The following is a 13,282-nucleotide window of genomic DNA, read 5'->3' as shown; positions in this document are numbered from 1 at the left end:
GACTTAGCGAAGACACACAAGACCAAAGCCAGGACGCAAAACCAGAAAAACTGTCAAAGGGAAATGACAAAGAAAATGAGTGCAGCGGACAGGTGAGCTGTGGGCAAAATGGCGAGGGCCCACGCACACACCAAAGGCAGCTCCTGTAGTCTAGATCTGAAGAACTCAAAACAAATGAAAATCAGGTTTCCCCTAATTGAACAGGGAGCAGGGATCTTCGTGGGGGAAAGCCAGTCAATGTTGTGTGCCTGTAAGAGAGATTGGGGCACTGAAATCAAGGCCTGAATTTTGTTGTTGCTGTTTTGTTTTGTTTTTCAAGACCGGGTTTCTCTGTGTATCCCTGGCTGTCCTGGAACTCACTCTGTAGACCAGGCTGGCCTTGGACTCACAGAGATCTGCCTGCCTCTGCCTCCCAAGTGCTGGGATTAAAGGCATGCGACACCATTGTCAGGCTCTGAAATTTTTAAAGATTTATTTTGTGTATATTAGTCTTTCCTTGCATATACAGGAGCCTACAGAGGCCAAAAGAGGGCATCAGATCTCTGGCAACTAAGGTTACAGAGTGTTGTGCCATGTGGGTGCTGGGAACTGAGCCCAGGCCCTCCACAAAAGCAGCCAGCGTCTTTAACCACATGCACATCTGCACATACACACACCTGCACATGCACACACTTGCACACACCCCACACACACACACACACACATACACGCACTCTTACACAGAAGGCCTGAATTCACATGCTTGCCTATTACCACTGAGTAAGATGAATTCCGGGTCACTAAGTCCTCGTCTGTACCACAGGGCTGTCTGCCCGCTTCCCTGACAGCGTGTGCACTAAAGGTCTTCACTGCCTGCAAGGAACGAGAGAGCTTGTTATGGACTCTTTACAGCTACCCTGGGACACTGAACAGTTAAGGTGTGTTCTGAGGACAAGGCAGGCTGGGGTGTGTGCACGAAGAAGGGGACGCGGGGTGGGCATATGCGCTGTTTGTGTGGACTGCCTTTAGGAGGATTTATGAGAGACTGGTAATAACCATTACTCTGGGGGAAGACAGAAGTGTGTAGCTAGAAAACAGGGACAATCTGAAATGTTTAGAACATTCCAAATCTAAACAAAAGTTCTAGAGAAAAATATGTTGCAATACATTTTTTTAATTTTGCAGTTTTCATTATCCTAAAGCATCTTTAAGCATGGCACAATATGAAAATGCCATAAAAGAACAAATTGGAAAATGTAAATAGCCAAACATTTAAGGACTCTGTACAATATATAAATATATAACTCTACCTTTCATACATTTTAAGTGTTATAATATGTTTTTATATATTCCACATACTCAAAAAAATAAAGTTATATACTTTTACCCTCTGAGGCTGCAGGGTCCTCAAAACACCCCCACCATTCCCTGCTTTACCAAGCACTGGAACCAGTTAGTTCCTCTGCTGCAGAGCTTCTCAGCCTGCGGGAAAGGTGGGGGGGCACCGCAACGACTTTTGGGAGGAAGGTCTCAGGGGTGGAGCCTGATGTTCATGTCACTCCCAGGCTCCTAAAACCATGGGGAACATGCCTGTCACCCACTCTGGGCTCTCTTCTGAGTGTGCGACTGTCCACAGTTTGGGGGTTCACCCTGAAGTGATGCGGGTGAGAACATTTTAAGTAGACAAACCCGAGCAGCCCCAGGAGGCAGATACGACTGTGTGTGGTGCTACCCGTGGTTCTGGACCCACTCAGCAAACAGCTTGTGGGGATTGTCTAACCAAACCAGAGCCTCTCTAAGGATTCTAGAAGAACATAAGGGGCTGGAGAGATGGTTCAGTGGTCATGAGTACTGACTGCTCTTCCCGATGGACCTGGGTTTCATTCAGTCCCAGCGCCCCGGTGGCAGCTCACATCTGTCTGTAACTCCAAGATCTGACACCCTCGCACAGACATATATGCAAGCAGAACACCAATGTACATAAGATAAGAATAAATAAATTATTTTTAAAAGAAGAGGGGGAAAGGCCATTGGGGAGAGCACAGGGTGGAAAAAATGGGAAAAGGGAGGAGGGAGGGAGGGAGGGAAAGAGAGAGAGAGAGAGAGAGAGAGAGAGAATCAGGAGCACAGGACGTTACCAAAGGGGAAGAAAGACTTCGTAATTTGATCTTATTGTTTAAATAATGGCTACCCAGAAGCCACGGTCCATCATGTCTACATGAATCCCATGGCTGGGGAGGAAGGACGGGAAGAGATGTTCACTGACATGTGAGTCTCTTTGGGGTGGACTGAGGCAGCAGGCAGGCGGAGCAGACATGATTGAAATAAGTCCAGGTTTTCCTGGTTTTTCTTGTGTATTTTAATTCAAATTTGGGCTTCTGTGTCACACTTTACATAGCCGCTTCCAGATCCGTGTGAGAGCCTCCATCCAGCTCCAACGGCTAAGGCTGTGGGGCGCTCCCTCCCTGCCACCCTCCTCCCTTGTGCGAGCAGGCACATATCCCCAAGGCCAGCCCTTCTGGCACGTGCTGCGGAGCACACCCAAGCACTCAGACTCTGACAGCTGATAAACTGCCAGCTCTCCCCACAGATAACAATTCTTCATAGCTTATTTTCAAAACACTTGAACTCTATAATGTATGCTCAGCCGGCTACAAGGAATTACAGAAAATTGATACACTCTTCAATACCAAGAAGCGGCCATTGTTCTTGGTCTGGTTGTTTATGTGCCATCGCAGCTGCAGGGCACAGGAGGAGAAGCCGCAAAATTGAGGGCAATGTTCAAGGGGCTTGGAGCGCCAGACAGCTGAGGAGTGCTCCGAGCCGCATAAAGACCAGCCGCAGTGTAATCGCCGGCACCAGCACAGAGGTGTCATGGCTGGAAATGAAGGCCAGATGCAGCCTTCTGTGTGGGAGATGAGGCCATTCAATCCACTTTGGCGCCTCTTTTTCTTCTGAAAATAATTTCTCAGATCCCAGAAAGTCAGAGCTAGAAGGAGTCAAAATCAAGTTCATCTTTTCTAATCTTCTCGCTTACAAGCAAACCACAAAAACAATTTTTAGGAAAGACTAAGAAGACCCAGAAAGGTGAGGGAGACGATGGCGGTTGAGGCGCCAGTTTCTGGCCCCAATTCAGGACTTGTTTTGTTTTGGACACCCGCACCCCCTCCCCAGTGCTTACTTTAACACCCTCTGTTTGTTCCAGCTCCACCAGTGTCTGTAACTGCCTTCCTGTGTCCCAGCGACTGAAGAGAGAGGGGTGGTTAATACCTCTGTCTGGCAGTCCATGAAGGAATCGAATGAGGTTCCTGTGGAGTGCCTCGCACCGTGCCTGGCTCACGGCATCCTAGTCATGGAAAGCCACCATCGCTGTATCTCCGCCACCTGTGCAGAGCCTGGGCGTTAGAGTCTCGAGATAGCCTGGAAAGATAACACTCTAAAGAAGCTATGCCCCTTGGAACTTCTGGGGACACTGACCTCGCAGCCCTTAGGGCACGCACGCGCGGAAGCCAACACAAGTACCTCTCCCACATGGACTGAGACCCCAAACACCCAGGAAGGAAACTGAACACTCTCCTCATCTGCAAAATCCAGACTGAGTAATGAAGCCATCAGCACACTAAAATTATGCATCTTGCAGTTCCAACCTGCCTGTTGGTTATAATTGCTTTTAAAAAGAAATCCCAATTTTTGCTAATCCTCCGACCTGATTGATGAAGCACAATAAATGTTTTAGGATTAATGAACATGTTCGTATGAAAGAAGAGACAAATTTTACCAAGAATGCCTGGGAGATAAAAGAATAAAAGCCTTTGGAGGAAAAATACTAAAAGACAAGTTAACTGAACACAAGAAAGACACTGTCTTAAATGGCTGCATCCCAGGCAGCAGCCTGGGCTGTCCTTTCTCCTGGGGACAAACCAGAGGCTTCACTCCTCTGCAACACGATCAGCCCTTTGTGCTTATGAATTAGGATCAGATTGTCACTCTCAGCCATTAAGTCTGGAATTACAGCCAGCCAATTCAACAGCTCTTGGTTAAAAAGCTCATTACAGGAGTGAGATATAAGGTGACGTGCCCAGCTTTTACAGAAATCAGAGGAGGTCAAAAGAGACGAAAACCTGAAGGTGGGAACCAGGCCACCCCACACCCGTCATTCTGCATGTACCCTGAGACCCATCTGAAGGCCCATAGCAAACTCCCACCCCGACTCTCGCTGTTACCTTTTCTGGAAACATTATTCCTCTAGAAGCAAATCTTCCCATGGGCCCACAAGAGGCCACACAGAGAGAGGGAAGAGGGCATTTTGTACCTTGCCATGAATGCACGTGGTTCTACCAAAGCTTCGCACCAGTGAGATCATTGGGTAGGCATTCTGGATTAAAGATGAAGAAATCGGCTCCCAAAAAGCCCTAAAATCTGCCCCAGGTTTCTCTTCTCCTCCCCCAGACACTACAGCTCATAGTTCCTTGCACACAGCCTGTGGATTCCCATGGAAAAGGCGGCACCCGGCCAAGTAGTCCCATTTGCTGAGTGGGAGCCCCATATACACAACCAGAACAAACATCCTGAGAGCCCCACAGGGTCGCCAGATTTCTGCGCAGCTTCCACAGCCCACTTACCTCAGCCCTCCATTCCTCCTAGAAGGAGCCTACAGTACAGAGAAGAAGGCACACGTCAGAGGATTTAGGGCTGTGTCTGGCCCCACTGTTAACTTCCTTTTCCCAACATCAATATCAACAGAGACAGCAGCCGCCAACTGGGAACCCCACAGCCTGTGGAGTAGCCTCCTCGGGCTCCCCAGGCCCTGCCTCTTGCAGTCCCCTGCACAGCACTCTGCTCTGGGGTACCATGCTGTCCCAGTTTTCCAAATTAGAGAACTGGATGTCAGAGCCGGAGTCTCTGGCCTGATGGTCCGTCGCAGGTAAGCGACGAGAATCAACTCGGAGCCCTTCCGATAGCTTGCACTGTTAACGGTTTGCCCCAGGACCTGGCGCTGTGCCTGCTGTTCACAGGTGGATGTTGATAAGTTAATGTGCCCATATGGCACAAGGACAGGAAGCCCTTCAAGGGCACCCTGAGCTCTGGAAAGAAACGTGTGCCTACAGCCATTCTGCTATGAAGGAGGCAGGTCCTGAACAACCCTCTGGGAAAGGGGCCACTGCCCTTGCCAAGGAAACACAGGGTGGGGAGAACTTGCTAGTTAATCTGTGGTTTGTCTATTTGTTTGTTTGTTTTTGTGAGTGTCAGTTTATCACGGGTTGAAATTTTACTTTTCAAAAGTTACAAGGGAACACTCCCCAGACCAGCCATTTCAAAGGAGACTAGGATAGGGGTCCCAGCCAAGGGACGAACTTCTGTCCCTCCTACTCAGCAGACAGCTTTGAAAACCTACAGTGTGCCCTACTGTGTGCCGGGGTCTTTGAGGAAATACTATCCTGGAGACTTCATGCTATAGAAGCGGATAAACTCCAAAACATCCTTATGCAGCGAACAGCCGCAGCTGCAGCACGAGGGAGGCGAACTCATTCCTGTAACAAATTCACATTTAATAAAGCAAATGGAGCCTGGCAGCGGTGGCGCACGCCTTTAATTCCAGCATTCGGGAGGCAGAGACAGGAGGATCTCTGAGTTCAAGACCAGCCTGGTCTAAATAGTGAGCTCTAAGACAGCCAGGGTGGTTACACAGAGAAACCCTGTCTCAAAAAACAAACTAACGAATAAATAAAGCTGCTTGGTGTAGTTTGCTGGGGTCACTGCAGGCCTGACTGGGGACGCTTAAGCAGAACCATTAACCACGTGCAGGAATTCGCCAAGCCAGCAGAGGGCAGAGGTGGGAAGGAATTGTAGGGCATTGTCGTTGACACACTTTCTTACTCCCTTCTCAGTGTCCCCAGCTCCTTTTTCAGGCCACCTAATGCCACAGTGGCCTGACTGTGCTCAGCTTCTGACCCTGGCTAGGGAAACTAACAAGGCTTAGGCAGACTGTTTTCAAGTTAACTCGAACTTTGACCTTGTGTCTCCCTCCAGGGCTACTTCTGGGCTGGGAACTGGCACCCTGGTACCACTAGACCTGGTGGCATCAATCAAGTTAAACCAGGCCACTGGTCCTGAGGTCAGCCCCCACCCCCACACCCCACACCCTACTCCAGCTCCAGGGTTCTCCCCAGGCTGCGCCAAGACAGCAATCCAACTGCCTTATTAGCGGCAGCCTCTTCTCACCCTGACAAAGCTAAACTGAGTAAAGCAGCTCCTGGAGCCAGGGTCTGCATCTCATCATAGTGCATGCCTAACTGCGTGAAAGCTAACAGAGCCTCTCGGGCGGGGGCGGGGCTCAGCTCTGGCCCAGCTGAGAACACTCTCCTTCCGAGGAACGAAGCAGCCCAGGGACCCCCTTTCAAAAATGCACAAGTATCTTGGGCTTATTTCAGGGACTAAATGACTCTGTAGCAAGAATCTACTTCCTCCTGCTCCCAGTGGGGCCCTGAAGAGTAAAATGATAGAACAGTTTGCTCCAGCAATCTGAAAAGGCTGCAGCAATACACCCCCAAAGCACCCCCAGAGATAAAAGAGGAAGATTAAATAATTCGAAGATAATTTCTTCCATGAAAAGAATAATGTCGCCATCAAAATGAAAACCCTTGTAATAAAACCAAATTATTCTGAGACTGTGGGAGTGCTCTGCCTCTCCTGTCCCTTGCAGGCGGCTCGTCTGTGGGACCTGTGCTGGGTTCATCAGCACCCAGTGTATACCAGAGATGGACCAGCGCTGGGCCTGCAGGTGCCACGAATGCTGTCTGCGGTCCTGCCCAGGTAACACAGCGACCTGGTCTGAAATCAAGCGCCAGTCCAGTGGCCCAGCACAGGTGTCTGCTCCAGGGCCCAGAGCTAATATCATGTGCTACAGTTGTGTGCAGGGGCCTAATATTAATAACAACAGAGAACCTGGACAATGGCAAGGAAATCAGAGCCAATCTCTGGGGCCCCAAGGAAATCAGACATCCAGGGTCAAGAACAGCAGTATCGCTTTCTCTTTCTCCCAGCTGGGTTCTGCTCTGGACGGCAGCCCTTTTTCATTTGACCCGTAGTCTACACAAAAATAGGACCAGAGGAAAATCTTTGTGTCGTGGGGACCCAGAGAACTGAGAGCAGAAAAAGACATCACCAGATTTAGTGAGGTGGGGAGAAAGAGCTCCAGCACACGCAGTTAAAATCTGCTAAGCCAGGGGCTCAAGAGAACACCAGGTCCCTCCACAGTTAGACGGAAGTGAGCAGAGGGGAAGTGGCCACACAGAGAAACACAGGTTCTCTTAGCTCAGCAAATCATGAAGGCCAGCATGTGGGCTTTGTTCTTCTCTCTGCCTAAGGGTACCCTTGACATAACCTGAGCTACCGCACAAGTACATACAGTAGACACTTTCCTGTTTGTTAGTGGTACTAGGGAACAGATCCAGACATCTATCTGCACACAGAAGTAAGTGCTCCACCACTGAGCTACACCGCACTGTGTAGAATTTGAAACCCTCAAGAAAAGACAGTCCTAAGGGGAACTATTGACTCAGGCCATCCCCTCAGGGCAAGGTCTGCAGGCAGAAGAAACCAGCAGGTGTGGGCAGTGCCAGGATTCAGGATGCCCAGCTCAGGGGCATCTCTTCTTCTAGGCACTGAGCACAACACCAATTTCCTTATTTCAAAATATTCACACCAGCCAGCCCCGGGTTCAAATCCTGACATTGTCATTCACTAGCCACACAATTACCAGAAGGTCACCTGACCGCTGCGGGAGCGAATGACTTAACACAGATAAATACGTCATCGTCCAGAAGGATGACAGCTTCACATCCGGAATGCAAGAACCGGGGATCGTGGGGTTTGCGTATTGAAGTCACATGGCGGGGCTGGCTCTGGTGGACAAGAAAGAAATGTCCTGAAGCCCAGGAACAGCACTCACATCAAATATCTTTGTGAACCTCTTTGCATAAAGAGGGGAAAGCTTCCAGAATCTCCTTGAGATCTGGGAATGGCAATGATACCTTTTTATGTGAAAAAAACAAAAGCTTGGGGAAAGACAGGATGGCAGTAAGTCTCCCTGTAATACGCTCGTGCTACTTTTACAGACTTGAAAACAAACTGCGGATTTTACACTCTTCTAGGGAAGGCACGGATTATCTCACTTTTCACACTTTGCACAGCTGTGGAATGCTACCACCCTCTGCCCAGCTCACCAATCAGGAGTACCGGACAAACACATTGTGTTATATTTGCATCAGACAAAGGAGCCCCAGGGCAAATGCGTAAAACCAATTCAGCGAATTGGCTTAGTCTCTGAAGCCAATTCTAGCAGAGTGGCGGGGTTTGCCTTGTGCCTTGTCTTACAGGAGCCAGAGGCCCAATGCTACAGTTCATTAGTGGTGTCTGCCTGGGACCCAGGATAGGGTACAGAACCAATGGTGGTAACTGGTTCTCCTCGGTAGTAAAGAGAGAAGGATGGGGGTCCTGGAGGGAGATGCTGCGGGCAGGAGTCGGCTTGTCCAGTGACAGACTGCTCAGAAGGGAACCAAAATGCAGCATGGACAATTGGGATGTGATGGGCAACACCATACCAAATGAGCTACCTTGGATATAGCCGTCCTTGGGGGAAACCCCTCTGAAGCACAGCAGGTGCCGCAACAGGTTATGCTAGCGAGAACGAAGCATTGTTAATTGGCAGACTTCCAGGATGCTCTTGTGAGGAAAGGAAAGACCCGATGGGGCTGATGTAAAATAAGGACAGGGACCTGTCAGAGGGAACTGTTAAGAATGCGCCTTGCTCTTGCCGAGGACCTGGGTTCGTCTTCCAGCTGCTGCGATGATGGCTCACAAACATCCATATCTGAGGGCAGCCTAAGACAATTACTTCAGCTTTTGACTATGACTAAATTTACCAGACTGAACTAAAATTGAAGTGTTTTTCCTCCCACTAGGCAGCAAGTGGGAGGCCTGTGAGGAGAATCATCACATCTAGAGAGCCCCAGACAGCATTCTGTCCCTCATACCACTCCACCCCATTTCCATGCCTGCCACCCATGCATGACATCGCAGTATTCTCAAAACCCAGAGAATTGAAACTGCTCTGTCCTCATTCCAAAGGCAAGTTGCGGAGGCAGAAAGGCCATGCCCAGAGCCGCAACAGCAGGACAGCTCTGGACTGCACAGAGATCCCCAGAATCTGCAGACCAGCTACTCCTCCGTCCTTCCCCCACAGAGCTATGGCTCTCTTGCTCATGCTCTGGTACTCTTTGCTTCCCTCCCTTTGAACTGTGCTTGGGCACTCAGCCTAGGACAGGTGCAGCTGCTGGGGCTGTTGACTTTGACAGACAGGGACATTCTGTGTGGCTGGCATTGATGGCCTCTTTGGCTGAGGGTGACCCTTCAGACTACAGTACATAAGCAAAGTCACTCCATGGGTGGGTTTTTCTAAAGTCGGACAGAACACAGCACAGTGTGCCTTTCTAGGAATTCCTCTGTCCACTGCTAAATGACCCCCATCCAAGCACCTCCTACCACTCTCCCTGTGGAGGAAAATCTGCCAAAGGCAACAAGACAAATGCACCTGGCAACCTTGGGCGCGAGGCACCAGGGAGACACAGACGTGGGGCCTTGGGAACAACAAGCCTTGGTGTCACCAACAGAGTGCTGGCTTCTCCATCACCGACAGCAAAGCGGCTCCGTGTGGAGGCTTGGAGGCAAACAGCCATCAGACAGAGTCTCCATCAACCCCGGCTTCCGTTTATTGAAATCCATAACTCTCTTCCTGCCATCAAGGGAATGTGTTTAGGTGTGAGAACTGTTGACAGGAAACTGAAATATTGATGTCTACAATTAGTTTATAAATAAGATGCTTTCTGATACGAGATTTTCAGTGCAAACGAGTTGTCAATGCATAAGCAAAAATATGTATCTGAAAACAAAATTCTGTCAGTCCATTAGCTCCCTGCAACCGCAGGAGAGGATTCCTGCCTAAAGTTCCTGGTATTATGGAGCCTTCAGCAAGTGCAATGGGAACCCCTTGCTTGAGTGTGACACTTTCTTTTCTTTGTATTTGTGCATGTTATCTGTGTGTATGGTGTGGTGTGTATGTGTACGTGTGTGGGCATGTGTGTAGTGCATGTGTTTGTGTACATGTAAGCATATGTACACGTATGGAGAGGCCTGAAGCTGCTATTGGGTATTTCCTAAATTGCCCTCTTCCCTTAGTTTTTGAGACAGGGAAACTCTGGGAATCCCCTTATCCCACCACTCCCCAGATTTGGGAATTACAGATGTGAGTTGCTGCACCTGTTTTTTTGCATGAGGATCAAAACTCAGGTCCTGATGCTTGTGCAGCAAGTACTTTATGGACTGAGCCATCTTCTCTTGCTCCTGGCAACCACACTACCTTATGTCTCTATGGCCTTGCCCACTAAGACTTTTCATGTAAACAGAATCATACAATATGGCTTCTTTCACTTAGCACAGTTACAAACTTAACCTATTGCCATAGTCCATTTGTGTAACTATATCCAATACCACATGAGGAGGTTGTGATGGCTATTCTTGGTTGTCAGCTTGGCCACATCTGGAATTATTAAAACACAAGTGGCTGGGTATGCCTTTGTACTTCCCAAATCATCCGAAGTGGGAAGACCCACTTCTAATCCAGATCTTTTGAGGGGGCGAAATCCACCTTTAATCTGGGCCACACCTTCTGCTAGCAGCCTCTGTAAAGGATGCGGAAGAAAGGAGCCTGCTGTCTGCCTGCTTACTCTCACTCTGGTAGCAAACCCATTTCTTCGCTGGCATTGGAGCCTATTTCTTCAGGATTCTGGCATCTACTGCAGACCAGCGGAGACATCCAGCCTCCTGGACTGAGCAGCGACTAGATTCTTGGCCCTTCGGTGGGTAAACAGACATTGTTGGACTAACTGAACCACCCCAACTGAAATCCATTCTAATAAATTCATTCATGTGTGTATGGTGTGTGTGTGTGTGTGTGTGTGTGTGTGTGAGAGAGAGAGAGAGAGAGAGAGAGAGAGAGAGAGAGAGAGAGAGAGAGACTATATAATCAGTTTTGTTTCTCTAGAGAACCCTAACTAGTACAAATTTGGGAACAGAAGCAGTTCTAGATCAACAAAGTACAATAATGAATGTTTTTTCTTTTTTTTTCTTTTTTTCTTTTGGTTTTTCGAGACAGGGTTTCTCTGTAGCTTTGGAGCCTGTCCTGGAGCTCCCTTTGTAGACCAGGCTGGACTCGAACTCACAGAGATCCGCCTGCCTCTGCCTCCCGAGTGCTGGGATTAAAGGCATGCGCCACCACCACCCGGCCTGTTTTTTCTTTTTTTATTGATTTTTATTGAGCTCTACATTTTTCTCTATTCCCCTCCCTTCCTCTCTCCTCCCCTTCAACCATCTCCCATAGTCCCCATGCTCCCAATTTACTCAGGAGCTCTTGTCTTTTTCTACTTCCCATGTAGATTAGATCCATATATGTCTCTCATAGGGTCCTTATTGTTGTCTAGGTTCTCTCGGATTGTGATTTGTGGGCTGGTTTTCTTTGCTTTATGTCTAAACGCCACTTAGGAGTGAGTGTATATGATAATTGTCTTTCTGGGTCTGGGTTACCTCCATAGACTTTCCAATTTGCCAATCCCTAAAGTAACTGAAATTTCTTCAGTTGCTGAAGCCTCTCCTGGAGCTTGGAGAGTACTGAGAGCCCACGGTGGGAAGTGTGTTACAGACTTAAGGAGATGGAAGCACTTGATCATCCTGACTCACCAATCGTGAGAGGCAACAGATTTAGTGACTCTGCATACAGAACTTTCAACAGTTTGTGGGAAGGTGACGATGTCGGCTGGCTCCTCCAAGCATCTCTAGGCAAACTGACCAAGGAAAAGATGAGCACCGTGACAACATCAACCAAGTTCTAGCATCTCGGAGAGCGGAGAAGGACAATAATTAACTCATTGTTAAAACTGACCAGCTCCAAATGACCATAAACAGTCTTAAGGTTTTTTTGTTGTTTTGTTTTTTGAGACAAGGTTTCTCTGTGTAGCCCTGGCTGTTCTGGAACCCACTCCATAGATCAGGTTAGCCTTGGACTCAGACATCCACCTGCCTCTGCCTGCTGAGTGCTGGGACTAAAGGTGTGTACCACCACCACCACCAGGCTCAGTCTAAAGCTTTTTAAGTATGCCCTGGAAGACAGTCTTCTCTCCAGCTGCCACAGAGCTCAAGTTTCAAAAAATCAAACCAAGGTCCTCGTTATAAGGTTGGCTGAATTACAGTAAAAATTCAAATCCTTGCCTTGGAGGTTGTCAGTGGTTAAAGCAGGAGAATTCATTGGTAAAGGAAGGGGTCCTCTAACAGGATGGGGATGTGGGGCAGGACCCCACTGGAACTGATAACTTCGAACCCACAGATCCTCCAGGGTTCACTGCAGCTGAGGAAGCGGCCTCTCCGCCCTCAGCAGATGCACTCATACCCAACACCTGGAATGTTACGCTTTTTTCATCTTTATCTAAGGGAATTCACCCTTTGTCTACTAAATCAGCAATGACTTTTTCTGAACGCAATGCCAGGCAAGACAGTACTGATATCCCCTAGGGCCCAGCACTGGTTGCCTCTAGACCTATTACTAGACTTAAGGTCAAGCAGGCTGCTGGAAGAGGTAGGAAGCATAGTTCACGAGGAGGTGGCTACTAAAGAGCTTAATGAGTTTGCTAATTCGTTCAAGTGGAAGTCTGGGGGATGTGTGTAAAATGGGTTTTAAGGGTGTGAGATAACTGTAACACATGTGCAGAGGGCCTAGGTCAGTCCCATGCAGGCTCCCTGGCTAGTGTCAGGGTGGGCTCCCACTCCCGGCGTGTGTCTCAAGCTGGACCAGTCATCGGTTGGCCATTCCTATAATTTCTGTGCCACCTTTGTCCTAGCGCATCTTGTAGGTAGGAAAAATTGTAGGTTGAAGGGTTTGTGGCTCTGTTGGGGTTCCAGTCTCTCCTTTGGAAGTCTTGCCTGGTTACAGGAGATGGCCAGTTCAGACTCTGAATCACCCATCGCTAGGAGTGTTGCTAGGGTCACCCTTATAGATTCTATTGCACTAGGTTTCTAGCTCATCCCAGAGATGCCCCCGATTCCAGTTGTTTTTCCCATTACTATCTTCCTCCAATCTCCCCTGACCTGATCCCTCCTGTGCCCGTGCCTTCCGTGCAGACCCCACCCCCATCCACCTGTGATATCTGGTCTATTTCCCCTTCACAGTGGGAGTCATGTGTCCCCGCTTGCGCCC

This window comes from Microtus pennsylvanicus, chromosome 4 (assembly GCF_037038515.1).
Source record: "Microtus pennsylvanicus isolate mMicPen1 chromosome 4, mMicPen1.hap1, whole genome shotgun sequence".
Taxonomy (NCBI): Eukaryota; Metazoa; Chordata; class Mammalia; order Rodentia; family Cricetidae; genus Microtus; species Microtus pennsylvanicus.
Note: the sequence above shows the minus strand (reverse complement) of the source record.